Source organism: Rhamphochromis longiceps, linkage group LG22, assembly GCF_057381845.1.
Source record: "Rhamphochromis longiceps isolate RC_006_pf linkage group LG22, R_longiceps_female_GT1.1, whole genome shotgun sequence".
NCBI classification, from domain to species: domain Eukaryota; kingdom Metazoa; phylum Chordata; class Actinopteri; order Cichliformes; family Cichlidae; genus Rhamphochromis; species Rhamphochromis longiceps.
This window is the reverse complement of record NC_140577.1, coordinates 36,515,998-36,533,791: the sequence shown is the minus strand read 5'-3', so window position 1 is coordinate 36,533,791 and position 17,794 is coordinate 36,515,998. Positions and strand designations below refer to the sequence as shown.

The following is a 17,794-nucleotide window of genomic DNA, read 5'->3' as shown; positions in this document are numbered from 1 at the left end:
CTCCTTAAAGGCCGCATTTTAAGGCCGATTATGTCACAGCGACACGACGAAGACTGTCCCAATTCAAAGGCTGCTCTACATGCGGCCCTCAAATGCGTCCTTAATTTCCCTGAATTTTAAGGATGGGTCGGTGTAGCCTTCATGGCCCAACATATCCCAGACTTCATAGCTCGGCGGTGGTGTGGATAATTTAAAAAACGGCGGAAGCGGAGCGGACGAAGAGTAAACTTTCAGAAGTAAGTACTGAATATTATGTCACTTATTTATGTGCAAATGTTTTTATAATGAAGAACATAAAAAAATTACTGTTGGCAACATGTCGGGAAAGTTATGTGACATTAGCGACGTTTGTACTAACTTGGTTTTAAAGCCTTTACTTCAAAATATTCGCCGTTCAATAGCTGAGCTTAATCTTACAGAGAATGTGATGATTTTATGCATAATTAAAGTCAGTCATGTCAGTCAGCTGACGGTTCACTCGTTAAGCTGAAAGAAAGATGCTTTAATCACAGGAGTCACATGTGTCCACTGCACCATCTGGGAACTCTTCTTGTTTAGCACTCGTAATAACACAAACACTAAATCCTCCTTCTCGTGTGCTGTTTTGTAGCAGTGTGTACACCTGAGACTGTCACCTGTCTGTCTGTCCTGCACTCTCTCTCTGTTTCTTTCTCTCTGATTGTGGAATAAAAGTATGAACATGTGTTTATAAGTTACACTTGTGTTTGAATCCTGCAGCTTATCACACATTTGATTTCTATGTGTGACACCTGCAAGTGTCCAGAGTGAGGACAGACTGAGGGACCCACTGCTGCACATCATCTGTGAGGCTTTGCAGCCCTGATGATCCACCAGGACAAACTCAGCAGTGTGTGAGGAAGAGGAGGAGGAAGAGCCAGCAGCAGCTGACAGATGGAGAGAATAGACAGACTGTTCCCTGTTTGTGAAGGACTGCTAGGAAAGTTTAAAATAACTAATTGTCTGTGCTGAATCAGTCTTATTAGGTAATGTTCAAATAATGTGATCATCCCAGTGTTTTCAGTGTGGGAGAAAGTACTCAGAGTACTCAGGGCCTTCAGGTTACACACTATGAAAGGCAGCAACAAGTTTAATGTTCAGAAACCTAAAGTCTGTATCAGCAGCAGAATGGAACTAAAATAAATGTTTGTTTCAGTTCTATGAAGCTTTGAGTATTTTGGATTAGTAGCACTGCTGTGTTTGTTGCATCATATTGCTGTAACTGTTTATATGCTTTATATATTCTGAGCTAAGTTGATCTATAGTGTTACATCATATTCTATAAGGATGTTATGTGTTTGTAGACTTTCTGCCCAGTTTGACCCATTTAGCAGAAGTCAGCCTGTTTAAGGCTCTGATATCTATTCTGTGTGACTTACAGCAGTTATGACATGGTCTGATTTTCTCACCCAATAAAGGAATATTTCATATATCAGTCTACCCTTCATTCTATCAGAAACAGTTATCACAGCTTGTACATTTTCTTTTTACACATGTATGTAAGCATTGAGCCAAATTTAGTAATGCCAACATACTGAAGGAACAACATTTGTCTCTTATATATGATACACCTATATATGCACTGTCAATATACATTTTGAACCAGCTGCAGATGTCAGAGTAACAACTGACTGACCCCCACATAAAGTGCGTTACAGTAGTCCACAGGGGAAGAAATAAAAGCATGGATCACGGTTTCAAAGTGCTGCCTAGGAAGAAAAGATTTCACTCTTGCCAGTCGCCTTAAATGATAAAAATGGACTGGTTCAACTTAAAACCAAGGGCAGTAACAACAGGTTTAAAATAAACTTCCAGGGGTTCCAAATGAAAAGAAGAGGACTCACAGGAGCCACTGGGTCCAAACACCAACAAATCTGTTTTCTTTTCATTCAAATTTAAAAAGTTTAGAGCCAACCAAGCTTCAATGTCATCTAGGCATGTCAAGAGAGGTGTTATTCAGATGCCATCCTTCTGCTTCAGTGGCAAATAAATTTGGTAGTCATTCCTATATACTTGTCTTTGAGTGAAGATTTAAGGTGGTAAGACATGTAAATAACTGCAACTTGAATCTGTACTGAAGCTCAGTATTTGACAAAGAGTTCATGTTCACTGCTGTAATACCTAATAATGACTAATATAATAACCATAATATTGGCCATATTATATTTACATTACCAAAGTGATATGACTTTAGTCTCATGAACAACATTAGCTAATTGTTATTTAAATGACTGTAAGTAAGTTAAATGACTGTTCAGTACAGAAATGAAGCCCAACAATCATGTTTTACTGTCCTGTGGTCTCAGCCTCAGATACTCATCAAATCACACAAAGCTCTTGTAGAAACAAACAAACAAATGAAAAAAATATGTTCTCCTTCATTTCTGTCAAACAAAGTTGTATGACACGTTTCCAGCTGTTAGTATCATGGTTGCTAGGCAACCTGGGAAGCGCAACAGAGACTAGAGCCCATGTGTTTGCAACAAACTTGCCGTTTATTTTGCAAGTCGAGCTCAACACTGCCCCTAGCGTCCTGGAGCACTTCCGTTGTGATTTGGAGTTTGCATGTGTTTTGGATTTTGTACGTGTTTTGTATTTTGCATGTGTTTTGTATTTTGTACGTGTTTTGTATTTTGTACGTGTTTTGTATTTTGTACGTGTTTTGTATTTTGCATGTGTTTTGTATTTTGTATGTGTTTTAGAGTTTGCATGTGTTTTGTATTTTGTATGTGTTTTGTATTTTGCATGTGTTTTGTATTTTGCATGTGTTTTGTATTTTGCATGTGTTTTGTATTTTGTATGTGTTTTAGAGTTTGCACGTGTTTTGTATTTTGTACGTGTTTTAGAGTTTGCACGTGTTTTGTATTTTGTACGTGTTTTAGAGTTTGCACGTGTTTTGTATTTTGTACGTGTTTTGTATTTTGCATGTGTTTTGTATTTTGTATGTGTTTTAGAGTTTGCATGTGTTTTGTATTTTGTATGTGTTTTGTATTTTGCATGTGTTTTGTATTTTGCATGTGTTTTGTATTTTGCATGTGTTTTGTATTTTGCATGTGTTTTGTATTTTGTATGTGTTTTAGAGTTTGCACGTGTTTTGTATTTTGTACGTGTTTTAGAGTTTGCACGTGTTTTGTATTTTGTACGTGTTTTGTATTTTGCATGTGTTTTGTATTTTGCATGTGTGTTGTATTTTGTATGTGTTTTAGAGTTTGCACGTGTTTTGTATTTTGTACGTGTTTTAGAGTTTGCACGTGTTTTGTATTTTGCACGTGTTTTGTATTTTGCATGTGTTTTGGATTTTGTACGTGTTTTGGATTTTGTATGTGTTTTAGAGTTTGCATGTGTTTTGGATTTTGTACGTGTTTTGGATTTTGTATGTGTTTTGGAGTTTGCATGTGTTTTGGATTTTGTACGTGTTTTGGATTTTGTACGTGTTTTGGATTTTGTATGTGTTTTGGATTTTGTACGTGTTTTGGATTTTGCATGTGTTTTGGATTTTGTATGTGTTTTGGAGTTTGCACGTGTTTTGAATTTTGTACGTGTTTTGTATTTTGCATGTGTTTTGGAGTTTGTACGTGTTTTGTATTTTGCACGTGTCTTGGTGTTTGCATGTGTTTTGTATTTTGTACGTGTTATGGATTTTGCACGTGTTTTGGATTTTGCATGTGTTTTGGAGTTTGTACGTGTTTTGGAGTTTGCATGTGTTTTGGATTTTGTACGTGTTTTGGAGTTTGTGCGTGCTATTTGGAATTTGTAAGTGTCTTGGAGTTTGTACATGCTTTGTCTTTATGGGCCACCGTACCAGTTTCCTGCTTCAAATTTGGGTATATTTGCCTTATTTGTCTAATAAATGCCTAAATAAAAAAATAGAATTCTTAGTTTTTCTAAAACATTTCTTTTCTTGTTTTCACGAAGCCATCAACTTAAAAAAATTTTCTTTCACTTTTACAGTTATCCTTCTGTCACTCGTCTCCACCCACTCCACCTTGCCTCTCTTGTTCACCGTGTGCTGCCTTGGATAGTGATGGCTGACACCAGGTATTTAAACTCATCTACCTTTGCTACCTCTGCTTCTTGTGACTTGTTAACTGACAGATGAAATGAAGCAGTGTAAGGCAGTGTAGTGCTTCCACTGTGAAAATGGGACGTCTCCTTTCTAAAGAGTTTGTTATATAAATAAATGTAGTCAAACACATGTGCGAGATGAAGGACGCAGAAACATCAGTTAGAGTGAAATTTTTATTACGGTCTGTGTTGTACACAAAATTAATTCAAGTTTGTGCAAATGTTTTGGTGCCATTCAAAATTCTGCTTTGCACTGGAATAAACATTTAATCATCCAACTGGCACAGGAGTGCGGAGGCTTTGGATATCCAGTAGTCGCTGTGTCGCTGGGAGGGAAGCATTACTGTCACCACAAAATTAGTTGAGTGACCTGAAGGGAGAGAGACATGAAGGGTGAGGAAACAATCTGAGCAAACATCCTTTTTTCTTTTTTTGACATTATATGTTGGTAACAGGGACGGGCGCTGTATCCCACCAAAACTCCCAGCAATGCCCAAAAACGAACTCTTGGCCTTATGATAGTATAAAATGTGTCATGACTTTAAATGTAAAAAGGTTTCCAGGGAGTGACTTTGGATACATCAGGTGTGTACCTGTGGTGGACAGAGTGCCAGCTCTGGCTGAGGTCTTGTACAGAGGAGCGTGGTAGAGGTCGGGCTCTGGGACGTAGTTCTGCTGTGGCTCAAAGTGCACCACCGGCAGCATGGCGTTCCTAACCCGAGGCAGCGCGTCATCAATCACCATGCCGACATCATCCCAGCGACAGGCATCCATGAACATGCCGTGAACAAGTACACCGTCCTGTGGCTCAGGTAACTGTTTTAACAAGTAACCATATTAAAGGAATTACCTTTTTACTGACAAACTCTTGAAACAAAGTAAATACAAAGGCTTTCTTTTTGCAGGTTGTGCCTTTTCAGAAAAAATGGTGGTTTCTATACCTGCAAAGGCAGAAAAGAAAACAAAGAACATGTGGCTTTGCTTTGATCAGATGTATCCAGAGCTTTTTATTCTTTAAGGATTTCATTTTCATGAACAGAGATTTAAAGAAGCGTTGGCAAGTTGGGGTTGATATTCACTATTTATGACGCTTAGGAGGGCATCAATCTGATATCTCATCAGGAAATAAACTCAGTATTTTAAAAAAGAAAACAATACTGGTGGCTGTACCGCCCTCCAGATTCACACCGGAGTCAAGTATAACACAACCTTACTAAAGAAATCAGTATGTAGTCCAATCAAAAATAATGGATAACAGATTTAATTTGATCATTTAGGATACATTTGCTCTGTGGTGCTAACTTTGAGACCATCAGATCAGATTTAGAGATTCAGGATAAAGTAATGTCACAAAAACATTAATCAATGAATACAAGAATTAGAGACATATCAAATAGGTCATCATCTCAGCTTCCTACAACTTTCTAATTCACATTTTACATTGACCATTTCAAATGCTTGCCTAAAAACAAAACAAGCTAGAGGTCATATTAATGGTTAAAGGATTTATCTTCAGCCCGCTATAGCGGGCTGAAGATAAATCCTTAGTCCTTGGAAGCAAAACAAACCTATAGGTTTGTTTTGCTTCCAAGGACTAACTGAAATCATGCAAACACAATTTAAAAACATAATTGATAACATAACTTGTAAATAACCCTGAATGCCTTCCCTTGCACCTTATTTTGGCACTCATTCCTGTTTTCTACTACCAACTTCCTGTCCATGTGTAGAAGCTTTTATTTTGATGGGACGATTTCCTGTAAAACTGTTTTTGGCGCAGTTTTCAGCAGCAGTCGCGGGAGTTTAGAAAAGTGATGGCTTAACGGAGCCTATGGTGATTTCTTTTGTCATTAGCAGCCCCCTTGATAGAGGCACAAGGTATGGTTATGATGTAAATAAGGAGACGTTTAGATGTTTTTGTGACAGTCGCTACATTTGTTAAATGTTACGTTGAAACGAACTTCATGTTATAAGGTTTACGATTGTAAGAGTGTGGATTATTTTGCTTACACGCTGTTTCTATGTATACATCCCCAGCTCTTACGGTGAGATTGATGGTTTACTGCCATTAAACCTTCAAAACGTCATCAGTAAAGTGTCATCCTTCATTCGGGGGGTTCGCTACAGTAAGAGCTTACCTCCGGGAGCAGCGAGAGAGAGAGCTTCCTGCGATCGGAACGGTAACGGCACGGCACGGAGCAGCAAGCTACAGCAACGGTCCGGTAACAAGCAATTGCTCTCAAAATGGAAAATATAGAAGGAGGTCAGTTAAACGAAAAGGAACAACGAAAGGAATTAACATGCGAAGCTGATGAAACAGCTAATGAAACGTTCCCAAGGCGATCAGAACGGCTCAGTGTGCCCATGGAGAAAATGCTCTTATATCAAAGGGATGAACAGAATAAAAGAGAGAAGAAACTGCTAACCATTTATGAACATTGGAAAGGCCAGGTCAGAGTATACAGAGAAGACCTGAAAAATGATTTATCAGATTCACGGTTAGCAGAAATGGCTGATGATATTGAAAGGACCGTAAATGATATGACAAAAGCATACAGTGAATATAGAGAGCGTAATGAACCATCCCATGTCATAAGGCGCAAAATGGACTCTTGTGAATCAGTGACAAAGGACATTATGAAAATCATATCTGAGCGTTTAGCAGCTATAGATGAGTATGATGCAGATAGAGAAAGGCAGCGCCTTCATCAGCTCTTAGCTTATGAACATGCTAAGTCCATATTTGGTACTGCATCACAGTCAAGTTACCAATCTGAACCTACATCGAATGGAAGGCTTCCTTCATCTCACTGGTGGGCCACAAAGGTATATCTCCAGCTGAAAAACTGCATTTGTTAAAAAGGTATATCACTGGTCCTGCTCTTAAGTGTCTTGAGGGCACGTTCTACCGCAGTGATGAAGAGGCATACAAAGATGCATGGAAAAGACTTGACCAACGCTACGGTCAGCCATTTGTTGTTCAAAAGGCATTCAGAGACAAACTGTCAAAGTGGCCTAAAATCCACTCAAAAGATGCAGAAGGTCTACGGGCCTTTTCTGATTTTCTCACAACTTGTCTGCAAGCAACACCACATGTAAAGGGCTTTAGAGATACTAAGTGACTGTGAGGAAAACCAAAAGTTATTGCATAAGATTCCAGAATGGCTTGCAACGCGTTGGAACCGTCAAGTCACAGTTGCTCTCATGAAAGGCAAAGATTTTCCCTCTTTCAAGGATTTTGCAGAGTTTGTAGCACTCGAGGCAGAAATTGCATGTAATCGCATGTAATCCTGTGACTTCTTCATATGCACTCTATTCGTGCAGCTCATCCTTGGAGAAAAGATACATAAGGGAGACCAAACCAAACAGATCTGTGACTCAAGTCTTTACTACACAAGCCACAGTACAAGGAGAAAAAACTAAGTCAAATGACACAAGGTTAAAGGTGGCCTGCATGTTCTGCAAAGATGAAAGTCATCAGTTGTCAAAGTGCCCAAGCTTCTCAGAGAAGTCACTAGACCACAAACGGACATTTGTGAAGGAAAATAAACTGTGCTACGGGTGCTTAAAGGTGGGCCACAATGCCAGAGACTGTCGTCATCGCCACAAATGTGACACTTGCAAAGGACGACACCCCACCTGTTTGCACAATGAGAGTCACATGGCAAATGAAAGGCCTCAGAGCTCTACAAACGTCGCTTCAACCACAGAAAATGATACCATGGCAGCCACAGCTCTGAATGTTACTAAGGTGGGTCAATCAGGTAGTACCTCCATGATTGTTCCTGTGTGGGTTTCCACTACTCAGAGTCCATCTAAAGAGCAGCTTGTGTACGCTTTATTAGACACACAAAGTGACAACACATTTGTCAGTGAGGAGGTAACTAACCAGTTACAAGCAGCATCCCATCCAGTTAAGCTAAAACTAACCACGATGCTGGGAGTTCACATGACAGTCAAAAGTCAGAGAGTAGCAGGGTTACGTGTGAGAGGTTATAATTCAGATGTTCACATTGACCTTCCACCCTCCTACACAAAGGAGTACATCCCATTTAACTATGACAACATACCCACAAATGAAACTGCAAGGCAATGGCCCCATCTGTCAGAGATCGCTGATCAGATACCCCCTCTCCTGAGTTGTGATGTTGGACTACTCATTGGATTTAACTGTCCCAGAACTCTAGCTCCAAAACAGGTTCTACTCGGAAAAGACAATGAGCCATTTGCCATACAGACAGACCTAGGGTGGAGCATTGTTGGTGGCTCATCAGAGTCAAATGAAACTGAAACAAGTCTGTGCCATAGGGTCATGATAAAGGAAATGCCTGCTGTAACACCAATGGACATGATCAATGTTCTTCAATCGGATTACAAAGGCACGTGACAAAACGGTCTCACAAGAGGATCTCGTTTTTCTGGAAAAACTTAAGGAAGGGATAAAGAAAAACGAACAAGGACACTGTGAGATGCCTCTTCCATTCAAGCAAAGGCCAAACTTACCAGACAACAAAAGGCTTGCAGAGATCAGACTGGAACACTTAAGGAGAAGGTTGAACAAGAATGAGAACTACAAAAATGAACTGCCCACAGCACAACCTGTCGAGCTGGATCTGACCATAGGAGATCCAGAAGTCAGAAAAGTACAGACAATGTTAACTAAAGTCACAGACACTGTAAGTCTTGCTGAATGTCTAAGTAAGTTCTCCTCCTGGTCCAAAGCAATTAAGGCTGTAGCACGTCTCATAAGAAGGGCTAGACACATCAAGTCAAATGCATCAGCTACAGTGAGTGAGCAGAAAAATGCTGAACTTGTGATCATTCGACATGTACAAAGTCAAGCGTATGAACAGGAAATAAAACAGCTGAAGAAAGGAGAACAGTTCCCACATCATAACAAACTGTTTAAACTGGACATTTTCATGGATACAGATGGTCTCCTGAAGGTGGGAGGGAGACTCCAGCATGCAACGAGTGACACCTTCAAACACCCGATCGTGATCCCAAAAGAACATTGTGCAGCCAAACTCATAATATCTCACTTTCATAACAAAGTAAAACACCAAGGAAAGGGATTCACCATAAATGAAATCAGATCCAGTGGCTACTGGATTCCTGGAATGAGTAAAACAGTTGCCTCATTCATCCGACAATGTGTGATCTGCCGCAGACTCCGCAAAGCTCCAGAGGGTCAGAGGATGAGTGACCTACCTCCACATCGCTTAGAGCCCTCTCCTCCCTTCACACACTGCAGCATGGACTATTTTGGTCCATTTGTTACAACAGAGGGAAGAAAACAACACAAACGGTACAGACTCCTACTTACTTGCTTTTGTTCTCGTGCCATTCACATCGAGTTCTTAGAGGACTTGTCTACTGATGCATTTATTAATGCATTAAGATGTTTCATTTCAATCAGAGGTGCAGTTCGACACATCCAATGTGACCAGGGAACGAACTTTGTTGGTGCTCAGAATGAGTTTAAAGCAGCTTTAAATGAGCTAGACACTCAGAGACTAAATACATACTTGACTGAAAAACAATGTGACTTTGTGATGAACGCACCCCATGCTAGTCATACAGGGGGAGTGTGGGAACGTCAGATAAAGACTGTCAGAAGTGTGCTGAATACCACTCTGTCACTGGCTCATGACAGACTCAATGATGCTTCATTGCGGACGTTATTCTATGAAGCCATGGCTATAGTCAATAGCAGACCTCTGACTATAGATAACTTGAACAGCCCCAACAGCCTAGAACCGCTCACACCCAATCATCTACTGCACATGAAATCCAATGCACCGTTGCCCCCACCTGGTGCCTTTTCAAATGAGGACCTGTACAGCAAGAAGAGGTGGCGCCGCGTGCAGTTCCTTGCAGAGCAGTTCTGGAGCCGCTGGAGACAAGAATACATTCACAACATCATTTCAAGGCAAAAGTGGCACTCACCAAAGAGGAATCTAAAAGTAGGTGATGTTGTGTTGGAAATGGATGAACTGGCACCCAGAGGGGAATGGAGACTTGCAAGAGTTGTAGAGACTGTCAGTGGAAAAGATGGACTTGTGCGAAGGGTAAAGATCTCACTTGGAGAAAAGAGACTCAATAATAAAGGTCAACGCTCTACTAAACTATCAGTTGTTGAGCGTCCAGTACAAAAACTTTTATTGTTGTTAGAAAGTTCCTAAGGTAACTCCTACATGGGTTATTTTGTTTGGGAAAATTATTCATTTTGGTTCTTATGTAAACCAATTATTCGTAATTTTGGTGGGAGTGTAAATAACCCTGAATGCCTTTCCTTGCACCTTATTTTGGCACTCATTCCTGTTTTCTACTACCAACTTCCTGTCCGTGTGTAGAAGCTTTTATTTTGATGGGACGATTTCCTGTAAAACTGTTTTTGGCGCAGTTTTCAGCAGCAGTCGCGGGAGTTTAGAAAAGTGATGGCTTAACGGAGCCTATGGTGATTTCTTTTGTCATTAGCAGCCCCCTTGATAGAGGCACAAGGTATGGTTATGATGTAAATAAGGAGACGTTTAGATGTTTTTGTGACAGTCGCTACATTTGTTAAATGTTACGTTGAAACGAACTTCATGTTATAAGGTTTACGATTGTAAGAGTGTGGATTATGTTGCTTACACGCTGTTTCTATGTATACATCCCCAGCTCTTACGGTGAGATTGATGGTTTACTGCCATTAAACCTTCAAAACGTCATCAGTAAAGTGTCATCCTTCATTCGGGGGGTTCGCTACATAACTGATTTTGTGTGAAAATGTAAGAAGTTTGAATAAAATATTGCACATAAAAACCAAACTGATGTAGTATTTTAGATTGCATCTTGAGATTGTTGATCTGCTCTTCCACATTAGCTCTCCTGCTATTAGCCAGAAAAATAGCATCTTAAAGTACTGCTAATATTTGAAGGGCTGGAGAAAAGAATGTTTGTGCCCTTTTTTTAAGCACTACTGAAAGCATTACTAAGAGCACTGCTCCTCTTACAGTACCTCCTCATCCATGTTCAGTTTTGCACCAATGGGAAGAGTGCGTAGAGCCTCACAGACTGCTTCCTCATCCCTGTACGCCGGCACCACGCTGAAGCGGAAATTAAGCTCCTCAATAGGCAGACTGTAACGCCGGGCATGATTCTGCAACACTCCTACAGGCCATCAAAGACACAAGAGCATTGAAACAAGTCACTGTGCTGTTTAGCTAAATCTACCAATAAACACACATTTAATTAATAGCTCTCTTTTAAACTTAATTCATTTATTTTTACACTGTATACTTGAAAGAGTAGTCAGAGTGATCATTGTAGTCCTCAAGCTCAGCTCTAAAAGTTTGCCTTACTGTTAGTGTTCATTAAAAAACAGCATGTTTCAGTGTGTTACCAGTAAGAAAGCCTTGAGGGAAGAAGAACCCGGAGATCCAAAGTGATTTGGGCTGACCACGTGTGATCCAAGTCTTGCAAGAGAGGAAAAGAGAAGCAGAGACGCAATTAAAATATATGTATCTTTAAATAACAATTTCTTTATGCAGTATCTTCTTCTTTTATTCGATATATTGCATTACAGGCATCCTATTACTGAGGGGACCTGAATTGACCCAGTGAATCAGTTTACATTGGATTCTGTTTCCTAAGATAATCAGCATGTGGAGTGTGACTCAGTGTTTATCCACTGCTGTATAAACTAATAGGACTTTACCCTGTTTGTGCTTGTTTAAGTGAATTATAGTGACTGTACGATACACATGTTCAGAGCAGACTTAAGGAAGAGCAGCTTCAATCAGGGGAAATGAACCAAACACTAAACCAGGATGTGCAGGAAGGTGAACTCAGAATGTACATGTGTTATTACAGTTTTCCAACCTAATGAGATAACACACAAATCAAATGTGTGCATTTGACGGAGGACGGGCCAGACGGCCCCTCGGACCCTCCAGCGACGACGGAAGGCTGAAGCGGTCCCTCGGACCCTCCAGCGAAGACAGAAGGCTGAAGCGGTCCATCGGACCCCCCAGCGAAGACGGACGAAGGCCAGACGGGCCCCTCGGACCCTCCAGCGAAGACAGATGGAATGCTGAAGCGGTCCCACCCTCGGACCCTCCAGCGAATGGACGAGCCCCCATTTATGTTACGTCCTAAGTCTAGGCGTGTCTTGAACGCAACAAAACATTGGCCCACCACACTCCACCCAAAACAAGAACCCAAACAATAGTATCTTTTAAAATGCTAAGCAGCCATTTATTTGCTTCAGCAGTGAGCAGTGCCAAAAATAACAAACAAAACTCCCTAATGGTCCCTACGCTTTCCTACCCAAAAATGAAAACCAAACAAAAGACAATTCTCTTACCTAACTTTTTATATGAAAAACAGGAGAAAACTCAATCAACAAAAATGGCTTCTCACGCCTACCTGGCTGCTGCAGTGAACAATATATACAAGGTGGAAAAAATACTCAATTACTACTTTATAAATCTATTTACAGCTATTTACAAAAACTAAGATACCAACACCACAATGATCACAACCCATGACAAACTGAAACACAGGGCTTAAATACATAGAGGGAGCAATCGGAATGGACAACAGGAGGGAAACACAGCTGGGGCAAATCAGAACTGATGAGACAAGGAAGCGTAAACTGAACACACTGAGATAAGACAGACCTTCAAAGTAAAACAGGAAACACATAACAGTCACGCCTAACACAAAACACTGACAACATTGGATCGTAACACAATAAAATACAGCCAATATGCCAGACCTGAGCTAGAAAAAGACTTCTATTCTAATCCAATTTCCCCACATAATTTATGTTCGCTTTATAAAGACACATTTCACACAAACTTCTATAATTCCACTGGACTGAACTTGAAAACGTGTGTGTTTTTGTTAATATCTGTGTGCAAACCTGGATAAAGAAGACAGCGGTTTGAGGGAAGGGTAGGCAGAGTTCGCCCAGTGGGCGGGGACCTGGTTGTTCAGAAAGCTTGTGTAGATTCGGTCCATTTCCTCTGACATCACAACGAGACCTGCTATTGCCTTTTGCAGAGTGATAAGAGACATCTACGAAAAAGAAAGTGAGAATAACACATCACAGTAACGACAGATTCCTAAAAATGTTATTTCTGAAACTACACAGAACGCATACTTTTGATTGTTTAGGTTTTTTTCTTTTTGAATTTTCCTCTAAGATCACGTAAATAAACTACAATCCAAAGAAAACAACTCCTGAAGTGGTCATGAGATGATCTCCACCAATTAAAGGTGTGTGGTTTTTACGTCACCCTGAGAACTTTAAGCAAGTTGTTGAATCGGTCTGCTTCTTGGCCCAAAACAGTTGTGAGGGAGATCAGGTGCCCATTGGTGTCTTTGATAAACAGTGTGTCAGTTGCTTCTTCCATGTCCAGTCGCTCCGCACTCCAAAAGAAAGACAAGTTCACAGAGAGATAAAAGACAACACAAACCAATGAAACATGGGGAAAAAGAGTGAGCGCAATAATGCAAAGTCTCAGCAGTAACTGAGATCGATGTGCAGGTGAATCCATGTGGGGTCAGCGTACCGGGCAGTTTGGCTAGAATTAGCTCGGCGAGCTCGCAGACTCTGTCATCGTTACTCTTAGCTCCATGTTGTGCTGAAGAACGAGGATTAACATCCAGTATGGTATTGATCAGAGTTATAGTTTCTTGACGCTGCAGAGGCAAACACACACACACACACACTCATATATTGATATTTTATCATAGCACTCCCAAAGCTCATAAACTGCATGACAAACATAACTTTAAATCACTAAAACGACCACAAGCCATTTCTCATAATTGCTGTGGACTGAAGAAATTAACAGATTTTGAAAAACTACGTATAAATAAGAACTTGCTGTCATTTATATTTAAGAGGACAACTGGCAGTCTGGTATAAAATAGAGACAGAGACATTTGCTTGTAATGTCCTGGTATTGTTACAGTATTGTTCCTCACCTGAAAAGCCAAGTTGGCATTCTCATGCATACCAAAGACCTCAGGATCATCAATGATTGGAAGATTCTTAATATACTTCTTATATTGTTCAAGTTCATCTGACTCTGGAGCGTAGTAAACACCTTACAGGGAGAAAACCATTAACTGAGATATATAGCACGTGAGCGTGCACTGTGCATACGCGTGCTTACATACACATGTACACACACACATACAAAAGAGGGCAGAAAGAACAATACCTGAGGGGGAGTAGGTGTAGCCAGGCTGCAGAGCTTCTGGAGAAAAAAAGCCTTTGAGGGTTGTCCTTAGGCACCGTTGGTCCCAGGCACCCGTCACTCTGCCTCCATATGTGATCTCACCTGAAGAGAAAAAAGACACAGTAGGATTTGAGATATTTCATGGCTTTCTTTGTTTATGAATGCAGGAGATATTGCTTTTAAAGACCAGACCCTGTTCTAGTTTCAGTTGGTCAAAATCTCACTCAGAATCAGAAAAATAAAAAAGTTACGGAAAAAACAGCAACAACTTTAAACTAAAAAAATATGCATATAGAATATTTACATAGATATGTGTAATACCCGTTCCTATACAGATAATTTTGAAAGAAGTTGGATCCAGGTCATTCAATTTAAAGATGAAATACTAAAAAGAGAAATCTATTACAGAACAGAAAACACGGGGGAAAAAATCGTCCCTTTTTCTTTTATATAAAGCTGAATGATCTGAATCAGGGGTCGGCAACCTGCGGCTCTTTAGTCCTTATATTGCGGCTCTGCATGGTTTGGAAAAATAAATTAAGTTTAACTGAAGTTTATTTTATTTGTGCTAGTTCTTTTTTTTTTAAAACTTGTAGTTCTAAATTGGAAGATTATTGTGATCCCGAATAATAAAGTTATATTTTATTATTTTTCGTCGCTCAAAATAAGCGTCACACTTGTGGAAGCCGGTAGCTCCGCTACACTCCCAAAGCCCAGAAGGCGATATAAGGATGACGGCTCACTGTTTTTGTTTGCTACATGGATAATTTAAGTTCAGCTTTTTAATTCATTTTAAAGACACCTTCAACTGGTGTCTTTTTAGTTATTATTTTTTAAGGGTTGACAATGTGTTCATTACATAAATAAAATTAAATTTTCTCCATAGCACTTCATGGATTTCATAAGTAACACACTAGAGTTGTTTATACGAAGCATAGAGGTAAAAAAAAACAATAATTAACTTCATTTTAGATGTCAAAAAGTATTGTGGCTCCCAGTGTTTCCTTTTCCGTAGAAACCCGGTCCAAATGGCTCTTTGGGTGTTTAAGGTTGCTGACCGCTGGTTTAAAGTGTCCTATTATCCTTCCCACACTTTTATTTTTATGAAACAGCTGCATGTTTAGGTTCAAGGACATGCAATCATGTTTGTTTTGTGAAAAGGCTTTCTATTAATATAAAATGTCAAAATACAAATAAGACATGCATTACATATGGGAAATAAGATGCTACACAAACAGTCCCTAACTTATTACCTTGTTGAATTTAGATACAAGAACATTTCTGTTGATATTTGCTTCCTACCAGTGATGTAGACCAGAGCATCCCAAGGGATGGTGCCATCTTTGCAGTACAGGTTGAGGTTGAGCAGAGCACATTCTCTGTCACTGTCATTGAATTCGTAGCGGATGTTCCAGCCCAGGGGACCAAACTTCTTCTGCTCCTAAACATGAGACACACAGGCAGAGAAGTACTGTACGACCACACACAAAGTAAAACACATCCAAGAAAACAAAGTAATAATGATGAGGCACTTTACATGTAAAATACTGAGAAAGAGTGTATGTAACCTGGATGATTGCATGGAAAAAGCAGATTCCAAAGACAATCTTCCTCCACTGGCGTCCCAAAATGCGGTGTTCAAAGAAACTGCTGGTGATCTCTGTGAAGGCTCGTCGCATGTTGGCTCGCAGGCCTTTAGGAGGCTCGTTAGTCACCTGGCAATGACATCACAGAGACCTACTGAGAAGACTACCAGTAATCCTGAAAACCTTTTGGTTCAGCGTCTCCTCCTTGTTGTCCAGGCAGTCCTCGAGTGCACATACAAACCCCACATACAATCCCAACGACTCTTCAAGATAGTCATGGTCATGATGACGATAAATCAAGTGCTGGTAGTTAATGTACGTTTAACTGACGTCAAAGATTTCGACCCATATTTACAAAGGCAGTGCTTAACTAATGTAAGGTTTATGCCACAGCTACCCTACATAAACAGTACTCGTAATTACCAAAGTCATTTTTATGTTTCACTCTTGTTCAATCCACCAGTATAGACAAGTTCTTTTTTAAAAACAGTATTTTTGATCATCTATAGCTTTTTTATATAGTATTACAGTGTTTGGGTCTCTGTGTGACTACCTTAACGCAGTTCTGGAGCACTGTAACAGGAAATACTTTGGTCAGCATGGAACTGAGAAATAGACGGAAGTTCTCATGGACGGATGTGTCTGCAGAGAAACAGATAAGAAAATTATTTGCATATTCATAAAAAAGTCCTTAAAGGAGTCTGCAGTATTTTTTATCAATAATACAAACACTTTGAAAAAACAAAGCATACAATACCACAATTTACTCGTTTCTGTTTCTCAGAGATTAGAAATGCACCTGTAAATGACAAATTATGTCTAATAACGTTTGAAATATGAAGGAACTTATTTAGATGTGATAGTGTCCCTGAGCATTGCTGCTAACAATGTTCATCCCTTTATGACCACAGCGTACCCATTATCTAGTGGCTATAATGCGATCAACAAATCTGCAACAACTGTGTGACACTATCGTGTTAATGTGGACCAAAACCTCTGAGGAATGCTTTAAGCATTGTTGAGTCTGCACAATGAAGAACTAAAGTACGTTTTCTTGACGGTCAAATGGGTTCTAACTGAATACTAGCAAAGTGTAACTAAACTGAAACTAAACCATAGCCCAGCATTTCTTTCTTGGGTATCCCCATCCACAAACACTAACATTACTACCACTGGGATTTCCCAGTTTGAAGCAAATGTGGTAATTATTCTAATTGAAAACTATTTTTTCCATACGCCCTCATAAGCATCATCAAATGTTAGCACAGAAGGCTGAAATAAACACAAATTTATGAGCTCAATTTAAAAATAGTACCAGGCTCAGCGAAGGTCTTAATGAGCTCCTCCATGGCTAACATCCAAGACACAGCCAGATGGCAGTTTTGCAAGAAGACCCAGTTGCCACTTGTCAGCGCTGAATGGATCATCTTCTCCGCTATAGGTCCCTGGCCTTGCCCCAGTGAGATAGCCTCGACCCTGAAAAACACAGAAAAATCACCATTTTGATGCCTTTATAAACTTTATTCATTCATTTGCAACAACCTGTCTAGTCCAGGATCACAGGGACAACAGTTTAGACAGGTGCCCAGACCTCCCTCTTCCCAGCCACTACCCCAACACTTCCAAGCAGATATCGAAGTGAAATACTGGTTTGGGAACGTGTCTTCTGGATATGACCCAGCATGACCTTTGGACATGTCCTTCATGTAAGAGGTGTCCAGAAGGCCTCCTGGATGTGGATGAGTAGTGGCTCTACTCTGAGCCCCTCCCAAACTCCTCATCCTATGTCTGAGACTGAGCTTAGACACCCTTTATAAGACAGCTCATTTCCACTGCTTGTATCTGCAGTCTTAAACTTGAACTTGTTCATTTGAGGAAGCAACTCAT

General features: G+C 40.1%; 1 pseudogene; it reads right to left on the bottom strand.

Moving 5' to 3' along the window:
* Window positions 1-4,301: 4,301 nt before the first annotated feature.
* The window catches only part of LOC146644451 (dynein axonemal heavy chain 6-like), an 85,595-nt pseudogene continuing 72,102 nt past the window's right edge, over window positions 4,302-17,794 (bottom strand).